Source organism: Oxyura jamaicensis, chromosome 5 (assembly GCF_011077185.1).
Source record: "Oxyura jamaicensis isolate SHBP4307 breed ruddy duck chromosome 5, BPBGC_Ojam_1.0, whole genome shotgun sequence".
NCBI lineage: Eukaryota > Metazoa > Chordata > Aves > Anseriformes > Anatidae > Oxyura > Oxyura jamaicensis.
Window position 1 is genome coordinate 13,025,068 of NC_048897.1, and position 14,481 is coordinate 13,039,548.

At 34.9% G+C, this 14,481-nt stretch overlaps 2 long non-coding RNA genes across 2 annotated transcripts in view; one reads left to right on the plus strand and one right to left on the minus strand.

Moving 5' to 3' along the window:
* Positions 1-8,922, plus strand: part of LOC118168521 — a 98,755-nt gene extending 89,833 nt beyond the window's left edge. The window contains exon 3 of the long non-coding RNA XR_004751622.1: positions 7,878-8,922. This is a non-coding gene — a long non-coding RNA (uncharacterized LOC118168521). The remainder of the gene's footprint in view (positions 1-7,877) is intronic.
* LOC118168520 overlaps positions 1-14,481 on the minus strand; it is a 107,029-nt gene that overhangs the window by 48,855 nt on the left and 43,693 nt on the right. The window lies entirely within an intron of this gene.

Genomic DNA, 14,481 nt, shown 5'->3' on the forward strand with positions numbered 1-14,481 from the left:
TAAAAATCAAAATCCTAGAGGCTTAGCTGGGACATTGCATGTGAAGCCTAATATTGTACTGAAGACTCATACAAGCTGGAATGGAAATCATCTTGATTTAAAACTGGATTTTAGGGGTTCCATGAATAAAAACACTTTCCCAGCTCTTCACAGGTTTATCTTGAAATCACTCATTTCTGGGGCTTTTTGAGTTTTTGTTGTTGTTGTTGTTTGTTTGTTTGTTTGTTTTTAAAATCATTATCAGCCTCTATAGTTACCTGAGGGGACAATGTAAAGATGGAGCCAAACTCTTCTCAGTGGTGGACAGTAAAAGGACAAGAGGTAATGGGTATAAATGGAACCACAGTAGGTTTCATTGCCATACGAGGAAAAACCTCTTTATGGTTCTGGTGACAGAGCTGGAACAGGCTGCCCAGAGAGGTTGTGGAGCTGCCTCCTTTGGAGATATTCTAAACCCGCCTGCATGCAATCCTGTGTAACATGCTCTAGGTGACCCTGCCTGAGCAGGGGGGTTGGACTAGATGATCTGTGAAGGCCCCTTCCAACCTCAATCATTCTGTGATTCTGTGATTCTGTGATTATCAAAGTTACTGTTTTTGCTATTAAGAATCAATTGCTTGGTCTTCAAAATGCTTAAGTTTTTTTTATAACTTATCATAGAATACTTTTCTTTCAATTTTACAAATTGTGAAACTGAAGAAGAAATATGCAGCTGAGAACAGGAAAATCACAGTTATCTATTGGGTAAAGTGAAATTAGTATTTAGCTACCAGTCTTATTCTTTTTTAATAAATATGAACAGTTAATAGCAGCTAGGTTATTTCCAAAGTATAAATCAAAGCTGAGTTTTAACCTCTATGACAGAGTTTCACCATATAAATTTAATTTGTGCAATATCAGTTGCATTCACAAACACCTTATATCGTTAGTAATTGTTAATGCCTGTTGAACTTTATACTTTCCAAATAAAGCGTTAAGTTCCTTGGAAGTGCTTTATTTTTCAATGCTCAGAAATACTCACCAAAATAATCAACTGAAGGTAGTACTAGAAAAGTTAGCTATTCAGCACTTTATCACACTTTCTTTCTCTCATTCTTTCTCTTTCTCTCTCTTTTGCCCCCCCCCCCCCCCCATATATACAGAATACAATTCATTTTTTCAGAGCAGAAAAGTTTTTATTTACTCTTCCTACATTTTTTTTATTTAAAACATAGGTTTTATAAAGGTGTCGATTATATGTTTTTTTTTGTTGTTGTTGTTGTTTTTTTCAATGTATGGATACCTGCATTCATCTTTCTTTAGTCTTAGTTGTCCTCCTAATTTCAAGATTTTAAACACATTGGTTGTGAAAGCAGACCAGTACATCTTTTTCCCATTATTAGTTAGGCTGAACTCTTCTACTGAATCTTACACAGGAGAGCCTACTGGTTCTCAAATCAAAGACTGAGAGTTCTATAGGTAGAAACTTCAAGGTTAATTCTGAACATTTTTTTGTAAGTGAGGAATTGGAATGCTCAAAAAAAGAAAGTGCAAGAAAGGCAAAATATATTCATATTTGTGGATATATAAATATACATACATAGAGTGATACATAATTAAAACAAATAAAATGCAAGTTTAAAGAACAGGCTGAGGTTCATCCAGACATTCTTTAAACATTGGGACACAAAAGGTCTCCTTCGTGGCTCTTAATGTTGTTGTCCTGCCCTGAAAGTAATTATGCAAGGCAGAGTGTTGTCATAAAAATCAGAGCATAAGTGCATTGGAAGGTAGTTGACCCTGACCCACAGGGTCATAAGTGTCCAGAGTTTCATATGGTGGAATGCAGGTAAACTGAGGTTTCCAACTGCAATGCACTCTGCCAACTTCAGTAAAGAGATTTGGACAGGAATAAGATTTTTTTTGCACATCTGCTTAGAAGATCCCCTAGAGCAGGCTTCATTGCTTTCCCTAATCAGAACTGTGCATACATTATTCTGATTAATAGACTGCATAGGGAGACTGCAATATATCCATTAACAGAAGGTTTTTTTAAGAACCGCTTAGATAAACAGGTATTCCTTGTCACAAAATGGCAGCTGATACTGTCTTCAAGACTAGGTGACCATTTAAGCACTTCCACTGTTATTGTTCTGTGATTCCATGGTCATTTTCATATGACCGTATATTAATTCTCACGAACCTTAGGAGGAGAAAAAAAAAAAAAAAAAAAAAAAAAAAAAGGAGAGGAGAGAGAGAGGAAATGTTTATCTAGAGGGAAAAAAGACACAAACAGAGGTAGTTGAAGGAAATGGTTTTGTGCCCAGACTACTGGACAACAGTTCACCTCAGAAGTCCAAAACAAAGAAGACAACAGATTTCTATGCCATTTGGTTTTTGTTTGTTTGTTTTCAGTCACTATATCATTGTGCAAAGACATGAAAACATCATTTTCATTTGATTCAGATGCATCCCACTGGGATCCATTTAAGCTGCAGTATTTTCTCTACATTTTCACGTATATTTATTGATTTAATTGATTAAAGCATCTGTTTTATATAAAGCCATAATTTGTTCCTGTGCAACACCGTTTAGCAGCTGCGATAGTTCAGACAAAGGCTTACAGGGTAAGGATTAAACTAATACACAATAATATATTAACAACTGGCCTGACCATAGCAATATCACTGAGAATGTCACTTTTAGAAAATCAGTGAGTTATATTTTGAGTACTTTGACAGCATTGAAAATTGTTCTGCATATTGAATCAAAATTAAAAAAAAAAAAAAAATCTGTTTCCTATCAAAGTTATGGCTCCATTTTCTAATTAAATTATGTTAGATCTCTGAAAAAATCAACACATTTCTTTATTAAATTTTAATGTTTCCAAGAAATTTGGAGTTTAGTTCGCATGTAAATTTAGATCCAAACTTCATGAATCGAAGGAAAATTTTCATTGAGATGGGAAAGTTTTGTGGCAAACTATTCCAGAACTATTGCAGAACTGGTAAAATGCCTGCTAAAATTACAAAGTGTTCAGGCTGTGGTCAAGATCAGATTTTTTTCTGGTTGCATACAAAATGGCTCTGTAACTACATGCCTGAATGTACTAAAGAATTTCATCATAAACCCATGTTACTCAAAATACTATTTGCAGTAGCAATCAAAACTTCTGTTAAATTGTATTTGTTATATTTTACTGCAGCAACTTGGAAGCTTTTTGCCAGGTACTAGCTTAAAGAACATTTTTTTTTTTTTTCCCCCTGTTATTTGCATTCTTAGAAATTGATGATATACCACAGAATTATATCGTTTAGGATGAACAAAAGCACCAATCCAGTGCTGCATATCATTCTGCTCTATGAAATGGGAAAATATTTTAGTAAAATTGCAGTAAAACACTACATCCTCCTTTATGCTATGTACTGAATATATTCTAAAGCTTCAGTTTCTTGAATGACTTGTGTAATCTAGGTCTTCTTAGTTTTCCTATCATCAGGAAAGATAGACAGGGAAATATAGCAGTTTGGACAATTTACACTAGCTCCAAGCAGGTGCAGATTTGTTATACCTGCCAGATGACCCTCATTTTGCATGTCAGACATTGTATTAAATTTGAGACAGAACTGGCAGCAATCTGAGTTTCATTTAGTTTAGCTGCTTCTGGGTTATCCTCTCACTTTCCACTGTTTTGTGGTCTTTACGGCTGCTGAACATGTCAAGGGCATGGAGGAAAAGAAGGTTCAGTTCTCAAATATTAATGACTATTTCAAACAGATGGAAGATTCACATGTGACTGGAAGAAAAGTGCTCAAAATATTTTTTCTTGATTAAGGAGCAGGAATCTATCTATCTATTCTATCTTTAGGTAGAATTTAATATTTCTTGAAAATGTCTTAAAGGACAAAGTTCCACCAGTTGTATGTTTTTGTTTGCTCAGTGTAGTTGCTCAGGCTTATAATACCAGGAAATAAAAAGTATTTTGTGAGAGAATAAAAGGTATATATACCTCCTAAAGCCATAAAAAAAACACTTCAGCGTGTCACATGTTAACTTGAGGTCTTCTTGCTTCATGCAGCAGCTGTCTCTTGTAGTAGTGATATGGGTAAGAGACAAAGTTTCTCAGCTTCCACTCAGCTTTGAACTCAGCAGGAATTATGGACCAGAAGTCACTGTCTCTCATGTATTTGCTGCCACTCAGCATTGTACTCCATCTTCCCTTCCTGGTCTTTGCTACAATCCTAATAACTCTCTTATAATGTTCATGTATTAAGCCAGTGATATGTATATTGTAGACTCAAATCTATGAGATTAGATTCCCCAGAAAACTCAACAAATGCCAGAGTATAAACTTGGGGTAAATACAAATATTACTACATTTACAAGGTTATAGACCTTCAATAAATATTTCCCTTTTGTTTCCACTATCTAGCTCAGGAACTTCCAAGAAAATAACAGATTTCTTGTTATTTTTTTCCTATATGTCAAAGGTTAAACAGAAAGTTACCACTTCCTATTCAGGAAGACCTATGACCACAAACTGTTGAAGGCTCAGCGAGACCACTAAGGAATATCATTGCATACTGGCCACATAAAGTCTTCCTCAGGTGGTGTTGGTTAGGACTTAGATGATGGGGTAGGTGAACAAGTGTAGTCTTTCTTATTAGTAAACTGCAGTTAAGGAAAACATATACAGGTTCAGGAATTTGAAATTAAAAGTATTTATAATAAATGTTACAAATATACAAGCACAGCTAAAGTACACAGTAGTTAACTAAAGTTACAAGAGGTCAGACATTGTATTAATTACCAGGAAAAGCGTAACACATTACTCTGCTACTGTGACCTGCAGGGAATGTTTGCTCGGTCTGTGTGAGTTGCTCAAAGATTTTCTTACTGTTATTATTTCTTACCTTCTGTTACTCTGCAGGCCTGGAAGAGCAGCAGGTTTGGTAGGGAAAAAAAAAAAAAAAAAAAAAAAAAAGATATTTTAAACTTACATTTTGTTTTTTTGTTTGTTTGTTTGTTTGTTTTCCACCTGACCAGCCAAGGATACCATGATAATTATGTACTGATAAGGTCTTTTGGAGAGAAGAGGAAAAGAATGGCTTTCACATGTTTGTCTTCCTTTTAAGGTTACTAGTTGAGGAACATACATTTCAATAATTTTTTTAGTGATTAGTGTTAGGTCCATACATGCTTCTGGACACCTCTTCCTTTCCAAAAAGCCCCAGTGGTCACATATTTGTCTTGTACCTTTATTTGGTGACTGGACAGGTTGCTTTCTGATTGCCCAAAAGTAATGTACTATCTCAGAAACTGTATTCTGATGTTCTTCTGATAAGAGTCTTGTGGAGCAAAAATAAAATTATTCCTTCTTTCCTTAAAACCTGAGTGGAATAGCAGAAATGGAATTATTGCTTACCTCCCTTCTGAGAGCCTGTATGGATACATTTCACACTTCATTACCCTAGCTGTGAACAAGTGAACTTTTATAATTTTCTTCTGCCCACATTTTTATATCCCAGGAAAAATTTGCAACAACTAATAAACTATTAATCCTTTCAGATAAGACAAAAACAAACAAACAAACAAAAATCACTGAGAAAAAAAAAATAAAAATAAGATGCTTAAATTAGTCCATAAGAAGTGCACAGGATAAAAGATGCCTCCATTGATATACTTTTCCATGCCACCAAAGTCTGGCTTCAGCAAGGCACCTGCCTCCAGCTGGGGCTGATAGCACTGAAACTTCTGTAGAAGTTGTGCTGATATTCCAGTTCTTTCCTAAAGGCTTTGGTCTTCTCTTATAAAACTCTCACAGAAGGTAAGTATACACAGTGCAAAGCAGGATCCTCAGAGCAAAAAGTGATGACCTTGAAGTCAGGACTGGCTAAGACTACAAACAAAAATATAATCTCCCAGTACCAGTATCACTTCTGACTGTACATGCAGAAAGAATATCTATTGTTCATCTGATTCTGCAGTTTTTGAGTTAGATACTAAATGAAAATCCTCAATTGTTCAGCAAATATTTTCTTCAATAAAGAACTTCAAAGAGATACATTATTTTTTCCATTTTATGTTTTAACTCCAATCTAATGGCAGGTTTTGTTTATTTGATAGCTTCTTATAAGGATACATAATCTGAATTACACAATACAGTTCAGTATCATCTACAAAAGAGGCACAACAGATTTCCATGCAATGTACTGCTAAAATGTAGTTCTTTTCTATTTCCCTGACCACTAGACTGAAGCTTACTCGTGTGATTTCTGATGAAAAACACTGACTACAAGCAGGAGGGAGTCTTTGTATGTGTGCACAGAAGTGAAGTGATCATATCTGCCAGTGTTGTAGTTCTTTACTAGAAATTCTTTAGTAGCTCAGAGAACACTATAGACTAAAAGACTACTTACAATACTGAATCTGTAACAGGCACGTAATGATTTGATATTTTTAATACTGCTGATTATTCATCTGTGACATGAAATCACCTACACCACCCCCCCCACCACCACCACCTTTTTAAAAATATTTTTCACTTTTTTTCCCACTTTTTACTAATCCTGAGGGCAGTTCATGATTCTTCTTTCTCCACCCCTCCCATCCACCCACCTACCCCCAGTAAAAAGTCAAGGAGAACAACATTGTAGATTTCTGGTCCCTACTATGCCTATTATCTCAGAGTTTATTCACGCTATTCAATTCTCACAGCATCAAGTTCTGAGTTATATTAAAGTCTCCTGGAATTAGGTGCTCATTGCCAAGCTGTATAACTTGATATGAATGTATCTGAAATTATAAGGTTAACAATAAGATATAGTTGAAATGTTTGTAAGAATAGAAATGTTGAGGGATGTGTTTAAAGGTGTCTACTCACTTAAAATTGTCTTTTGCAAAAGCTTGTTCTATAGTGGACAGATCAGTAGCCATCAGTTTTTTATAGTAGATATTAACATATTTTTTTTTGTTTGTTTGTTTGTTTGTTTGTTTTTGAGTAAGATGGGATTCCTTTCCATTTCTAACTTGGGAGCTACTTACACAAAAGCACAGAGTGTAATTTGAATATGTACCTGGATTTTAACTGCCACTCACCACCATGCCCACAAACCATGGTAAAAAATACATGGGGGAAAGAAGAACAGTCTAAAATGTCTCTTTTTCTTTGAAGCCATTCTCCTGTATATTTTAGTTGTTTCTCTGATGTAAAATGCAATGTTACCTTGTACTGAGAAAGTAGAAGTACAGGAAAACATGAAAAAGAATAGCAGTGCTTTATGATTATTTCATTTTGTGATGTATGAGATGAAATGTATTCAACAGCTGTTAGTACTTTGTAAAGACAACAGTCACTAATTTGGAAGGTATTAAGCCAAGGGAAAGCACTTTAAAACAAATATGCTGAGAAAGAAGGAACTATCTTTGCTTTATCAGTTTTGCCTCAATAAACACTGACAAGAGTTGCCAGAGGAAAGAGTAGGAGTGTCTATAAAAAAGAGTCTTTTTTTCCTTTTCATTGAAAAAAACTGAAAAACAATTTCTCACTTTCTCCTCATTTCCTTGTTGCTCACCTACATTTTACCAACACAGCTACTTAAAAAGAGTTAATTCATCTCTTCCTCCTGGAAAGACTGTTGACAACATAACCATGTCTCTTGTGTTTTTAATTGGTGGAAAGGTCTTTCTATTTGCCTTGCTCTGTGGACAGTAAATAGAACCACAGGTCTGTTCAGGGAACTTCTGTAGTGACTCAGAGTCTTGACAGCATACTTGAATTTGCATAGTACTGAGCAGATTATTTCACTCTCACTTTTCATAGGCCATAATAAGTTACCACTTGGATTCTTTCTGTATTGTACTTGCATTGTAAAAAAAGTCCTCTCTTTACTTTCTAGGTAGTAGGAATGTGGATGTATTCCACGACTGAGTGTAGTCCGTCTCTTCAGTTCAACAGAAAGTTTACAAGCTGTAGTGAGCAATCCTTGCCACAGCACTGAAAATGGCGGGCATTGATCACTGCATTGAACTTTGTTAGTCACTTGTATACTCTCACTACTGTAGAAAGACTTCTGCAAAAAGATTTCTAAATATTTTTTTTTCTTTTTTCCCCAGTCTCACACTGCCTCCCTTATTATATTTAGCAGGCTTTAGCACTTTTACTAACATAAATAAATAAAAATATTTTATAAGCCTGAGGAATTGTTTTAAAGTTGTTTATATATATGCATACATATATATATATATAAATTTAACTTCCTAAATCTGTTCTTAATCCCTTACTAAATGTTGTTGGCAAGTATTAGCCAGTAAGATTAACTGTAATATGTAGGCTTTTTTTTTTTAGTATCTGCAAATAGCTGTGAGTAATCCTCATTTAAGCATGGATCTAATTCACATGTACTTTTGAAGCTGATGAATAGCATTACAAAGAGAATGAGAATATTTGAGAATTTATTTAAATAAAAATTAATTGAAAAATGAATACCATTATATAACCTTCTTATTTTTATGCATAGTTTAAATTTTCACTTGAAGGAATGTAGTCAATAATAGTCCACTGAAGTAACTAAACTAAGCAGTCAGAAAATATAACTGAACATATGCATTTAGATTTTTAAAATGTATTATTAAAAATAAGTATTTTTAAGATGTATGTGGAAGGAATTTATTTCCTATTTTTCAGCTTAAGCAATAACTGTAGACAAAATTTAACACCTATGTGATACCAAAAGAGAAGTTTTAAAATTACCTCAGTGATATCAACAACATTTTTTGCATTCTCTACTGGCTAGCATAAATTAAGAGTATTTAAAGATTAATTATTAATACATAATAAAACCAAGTAGGTAAGAACATATGATAAATCAGTATATTTTATAGTTAAATTGTCCTATTCCTCTTTTAGGAGTTTGATTATATGGAGTCATATCACTACAACTCTTTATTACCTGCTCATACAGTATTAACTCTGAAACAAATAACAAACAAACAAACAAACAAAAACACCACCACCACCACCACCACCACCAACAACAACAACAAAAAACTTTTAACTATTTGTTTCTTCCCTGTGTTTGGTTCTGGACCAAGAAAAGCCAAAAACTGACAAATTTTCAATGTTTCTATTAGTTGGGATCTCAATTTTCAGGAATAAATTGAAAGTTTTTTTAAGTACCTGAGAAATGTGTTCCTTCTTTGTTCTCTTATTTAAATCAGACATTTAAATCAGTCTAATCCAGATTCAAAATCTTGATTCTTTCTGTTACAGAAAGAATTTGTAATGACATGGTCACTCGAGTTCTTTTCCTGAGGATATCAGTTAAGTGCCTTTTACCAGATCAAGAGCTTGTGTAATACTGTATGGGAATTTGAGACTGTGAAATGAATGCCAGACAGCAGAACAGCGTGACTGTCTGAGGCTTGATCTTTCCTGACTTACACTTTGTGTAGTCATTTACTGTTGTGCAAAGTGGGTACAGATTGCTACCAAATTGGATTTTTCCACCAATGTTTCTGTGAACTAAGTACACAAGGTAAAAGTGACTATACCAGGCAGTAGAGAAGGTTGCTAAGTGACCAGCTAGAACATTTGCTTAAGCATTGCACTGAGATATAGTAGAACTGTGCATGCCGTTTTGTTGCTTCTGCTTTATTGTCCACTTTTACTTCACCCTGTACACGCAGTGTTCAAGGCAAACATTGGAATTCCTCAGAGACGTTGATTCACCAAGGCTCAGCACACTGCTTGGTGCAAATCTGTATGTGAGTTAATTAGAACTAAGGTTTCAAGAAGGGGTCATTTGCAGACTGCTTTATATCATGTTAGCTAGATTGTGTGCATATACGCTTTAAAATTGGTGTGTTTTACTCAACTGAACTCTGTAGCTAAGTAAAAATACATTAGCAAATATATATTAAAATGTTTTTATCTAAAATTTAACATTTTTAGACAGAGCCATACATAAGGAGCAGATAATAATAAAAAAGCCTCCTCACCCCTGATCCTCCTTGGTTATGTTGAAGTCCTAAGTTTTTAGGCACAAAATCAAGAAAGGAAAATATTCCACCAGCTCCACTTCTAAATATGCTACAGAGAAGAATCTAATCCATTGGATGTTTCTGAAAATTCAGTGCTCCTCCTTTCTTACAAATCTGAACTATGAACATGAGACAGCTTTGTTTGTAGATAGTGATTTGTATTAATAAAAGATGTGATTGAACAGTTAAACTGCAGCACAGGAGAAAAGCAGCAAATTCTGTTTCTGAATGACTGCTCACAGTACTTGTGGATCCAATTGTAGATTTAGATCACATCTTTGTGCAGTACAGTGCATGAAATGATTTTCAAAGCACTAGTAAAAACCCAGATCAAGACACTGATCAGAGGAAAACATAATCTGTATGCTTGGGATTTACACAAGAATTCAAAATTATCTTCAGTACAAAAACATGAATATTTCTAAATACTGAGTAGAATGACTTTTGGCCAGTTTAGCAATACTAGTAGCACTGTTTTTACAGGAATACCTTTAACAGAAATATATTTCACTTTTATCCACCAGGTGGTCATTTTATGTCAATAACGTGAGCGGATTTAATGCAACCAGTATATATTGCAACCAAAGTTATTTATGTTCAAGTCACATTAAGTGAACTTGAATTAAGTGAATATATATTTTATTTTTTTGGTAAGGAAAACCTAAAATTATTATAATTCTTTTTAAATGTTGAAACACTGAATATAGCAGAAAAACAATCAGATTCAAAATGCAGAGCTCAATTTCCAGTTTTAGAAATTCAACTGTTCCCATGGTATTTTTTGTACTTCTAATACCTTATGGAAATCACGGTTTAAATTACAGTTACTACATGATCATATGTTAATGTCAGGTCCTTGTACCTGAGATGCTTTTTATATAGGAAAAAATATTTTGATCTAATATGAGTAATTTCTATTCTACTACTGTCAGTTTTCAAAGAACTAGAAAAGAAAGTGCTATATTTTTGAATAAGAAAATTATTTTAAGATTTAGTCACCTTCAGATATTTTGTTAATTTGGTATGACATTTTTCTTTTGATTTCAGACCAATATTCTTACCAGGTACCAGAGCTGGACTTCTAACTCAAGCGATTCCTAGAAACAGTAAATATTGATGATACTCTGATATCTGTATATCAGAGTATCAAAAACTGGGTACTGCTATTCAGAGTAACAGCAGAAGCTTTCAAAATTGCCTCACTTCTGTAACTTAGTCACTTTTAAGTCTGAGCATGTTGTACAAGCACAATATGGTCCCAGCTAAGTCTCTAATAATACAGTGTAACACTACCAACCAATTACCTGAAAATTCCTGTATAATAACAAATCCTTAGAAATGAGACTGTGATTATATAAACTTCCTTAGGGGAAGGACATAGCTAGAGTCCTTCTGAAATAGACATTCTTCAGTTCCCTTGTCTCTGAGAGATTTTTACAGATGCCATGTGTGAAATTTTATTCCAGTCCTCTGTATTACACTTAGGACTTGCTGCATGACAATTGGCCTTTTCTAACAGTGTTTTACGCAGAAATTCTATTGCCGTCCTCTGACTTATTCTGAAAATAACCAAAATGTAGATGCCAGTGATCTGCCCCATAACCTCTGTAATAAATTTCTCTGTTGAAAAAGTGATGTGAGCCTTCATGAAGGTTTAAAAAGTGCAAAAAAAGTGTGTAAAACCTTTGTGTAAAAGATAAGAGAATATTAAATACTGTTCACAGCCTCCACAACTGGTTATTTCTAGTGCTGTAATATCTGCCACTACTGTCATGTATCATGATGATTTAAAAAACAAAACAAAACAAAACAAAACAAAACAAAACAAAACTGATTTTTTTTAAAAAATCAGATATCTTTTTTATGAGAGAAAATGTGGTAAATCAGCAAAGCCTTTTTTAGGTATAGTTTTGTCTTTTTTTTTTTTTTTTTTTTTTTTTTCATCATGTGTATTCATACAACACCAGTTATTTCATTTCACTGATGTGGAGAGTAAGGCAAAACACTAGACATAGCATCAGTGGCTGGGAAAGAAATAAGCTCTCACAGGCCACCCACAGGAGCTGAAAGTTTCCAAATGCAGGAGGCAGCAACAGCAGCAGGTTGAGAGAGCCATTTAATATTTTGCATGACTTAACTGTACCACACATTCCTGCAGTTATCACTACATCCAAATCAATTTACTACTTAAGTTCCATTGTCTTCTTTGTGTTCTGTCACCTACATGACTATCCTAACAAGTTGGTTCACAGACATCAGTCCTAACACCTCCCAGGTCAGTCTTGATCCACTTTTCCCATTTCATAGCAGACTATATTCAACAGCTCAAATTCTTCAGTTCATAACCAAATAATCCCTCTTGTTTATTTTCAGACTTCAAAGTCTGTACCACACTGTGGGTTTCTCTGCTCTCTGGGCCAAAACATATATATATATATATTTTTTTTTTTCCTCTTATCCTACTTTGAGTATATATTTTTCTGAGTCAAATAAAAGATTCAGGTTTTCCCCCCTAGGTAGGAAGTATAAATTTTCAGTACTTAAAGAAAATTTTTTGCTGTGTCAAACCTCAGAATACCTCTGTGATTTGAAAATATATTTAATGATTGTTGAGGACCACAGACCTAAATAAATAAATAACAGCAACATTCTCTGAACATCCTTCTGTCATCTACCTGAGGTCATTTTCTGAAAATCATTGGCTCCATTTTAAAGTCCTGCCTAAAATTTCTGACATCAAAAATGGTGCCTACCTAAGAAACAAGTACAGATAAGTTTATACAGTTTCATAAAGATATATATTTGACTGTGTTGAATCTAAGAATGCTCTGCATACGAAAAGTAATAAAAATATTTCTTTCATTTAAAAAGAGTGGCTAACCACTCCGACTGCATTTTATTAAAAAGTCTGAAGGTCTTTCTTTTTATTAGCCCTTTTTTGCCTTGATCATAAATTTTATTCCTACTACTGCACCTTAGTTAAGAAGTATTTTCATATATCTCCTAAAGAGGCATATTCTTATGACTGACAATTGAGAGCTGAAGAATGAACACTTCAATCACATGGGCTAGGTTATATATGTTATAGTTAGGAACCAAGATCTTATTTTCCAGCGTTGTATTCAACATGCTTATGTAATGAGATGTATTCATCTGAAAGCTCTTGTTCTCTCACTTTTTATTTATGGATCTTTATACAACTGCAGATGGATAACAGCCAATCAGAAATATCTGTGGCTGGTTATGTTTACATCTAACACCATGCTCCTCCTGTTCTTCTTCACTTACTAAGAATGGATGAAACTTGTTGAAATCAATAACCTGATAATAAGGAAAAAAAAAAAAAGAAAAAAAAAGAAAAAAAAAAAAAAGAAAAAGAGAGAGAGAGAAAAGAGAAGGAAGAACTTCCATAGTTCATTTCCAAAGGAAATGTAGTTTAAGCAATTTAAGGAATAATAAATGGATAAATTAAAGTATGTTTGTTCAAAGATAAAATGTGTAAAACCCTTGTCATCCATATATCTATGACCCAGAGATATCTCTGTTTTTCAGAGGGACTGTGACAGGCTTAAGAGGTGGGCCTGTGTGAACCTCATGTGGTTCAACAAAGTCAGGTCCAAGGTCCTGCATGTGGGCTGGGGCAATCCGAAGCACAAATACAAGCTGGGCTGAGAATGGATTGAGAGCAGACCTGAGGAGAAAGACTTGGGGGGTGTTTGTTGATGAGAAGCTCAACATGAGCCAGAAGTGTGCTCTTGCAGTCCAAAAAGCCAACCATATCCTGAGCTGCATCAAAAGAAGCGTGGCCAGCAGGTCGAATGAGGTGATTCTCCCCCTCTGCTCTGCTCTTGTGAGACCACCTGGAGTACTGCGTTCAGCTGTGGGGCCCCCAACATAAGAACGACATGGAAGGATTAGAACAAGTCCAGAGGAGGGCCACAAAGGTGATCAAGGGGCTGGAGAGCCTTTCCTACAAAGACAGTCTGAGGGAGTTGGGGTTGTTCAGCCTGGAGAATAGAAGGCTCCAGGGAGACCTGATGGTAGCCTTCCCATGCTGGCCTACAGGAAAGCTGTGGAAGGACTCTTTGACAGTAATGGCTTTAAACTAAAAGGGGGTAGGTTTACATTAGATATCAAGAAATTATTCACTACAAAGGTAGTGGGGCACCAGAGCAGGTTGCCCACAGAAGCTGTGGATGCCCCATCCCTGGAATTGTTCAAGGCCAGGCTAGATGGGGCTTTGAGTAACCTGGTCTGGTGGGAGGTCACCTTCACTGAAAACTGGTCTTAAATTTCTACTGTTTCAAGATATTGGAATTATTTGATAAGTATTTAAAACCAGAAAAAAAGAATAATAAAATTGAGAAATAACAAAGCTAGAAAATCAACCCCACTTTTTCAAGTGTTCCTTGAACAACTCCGCTCCACAAAGTCCTATGAATACAATGAGAAGTTATCTCA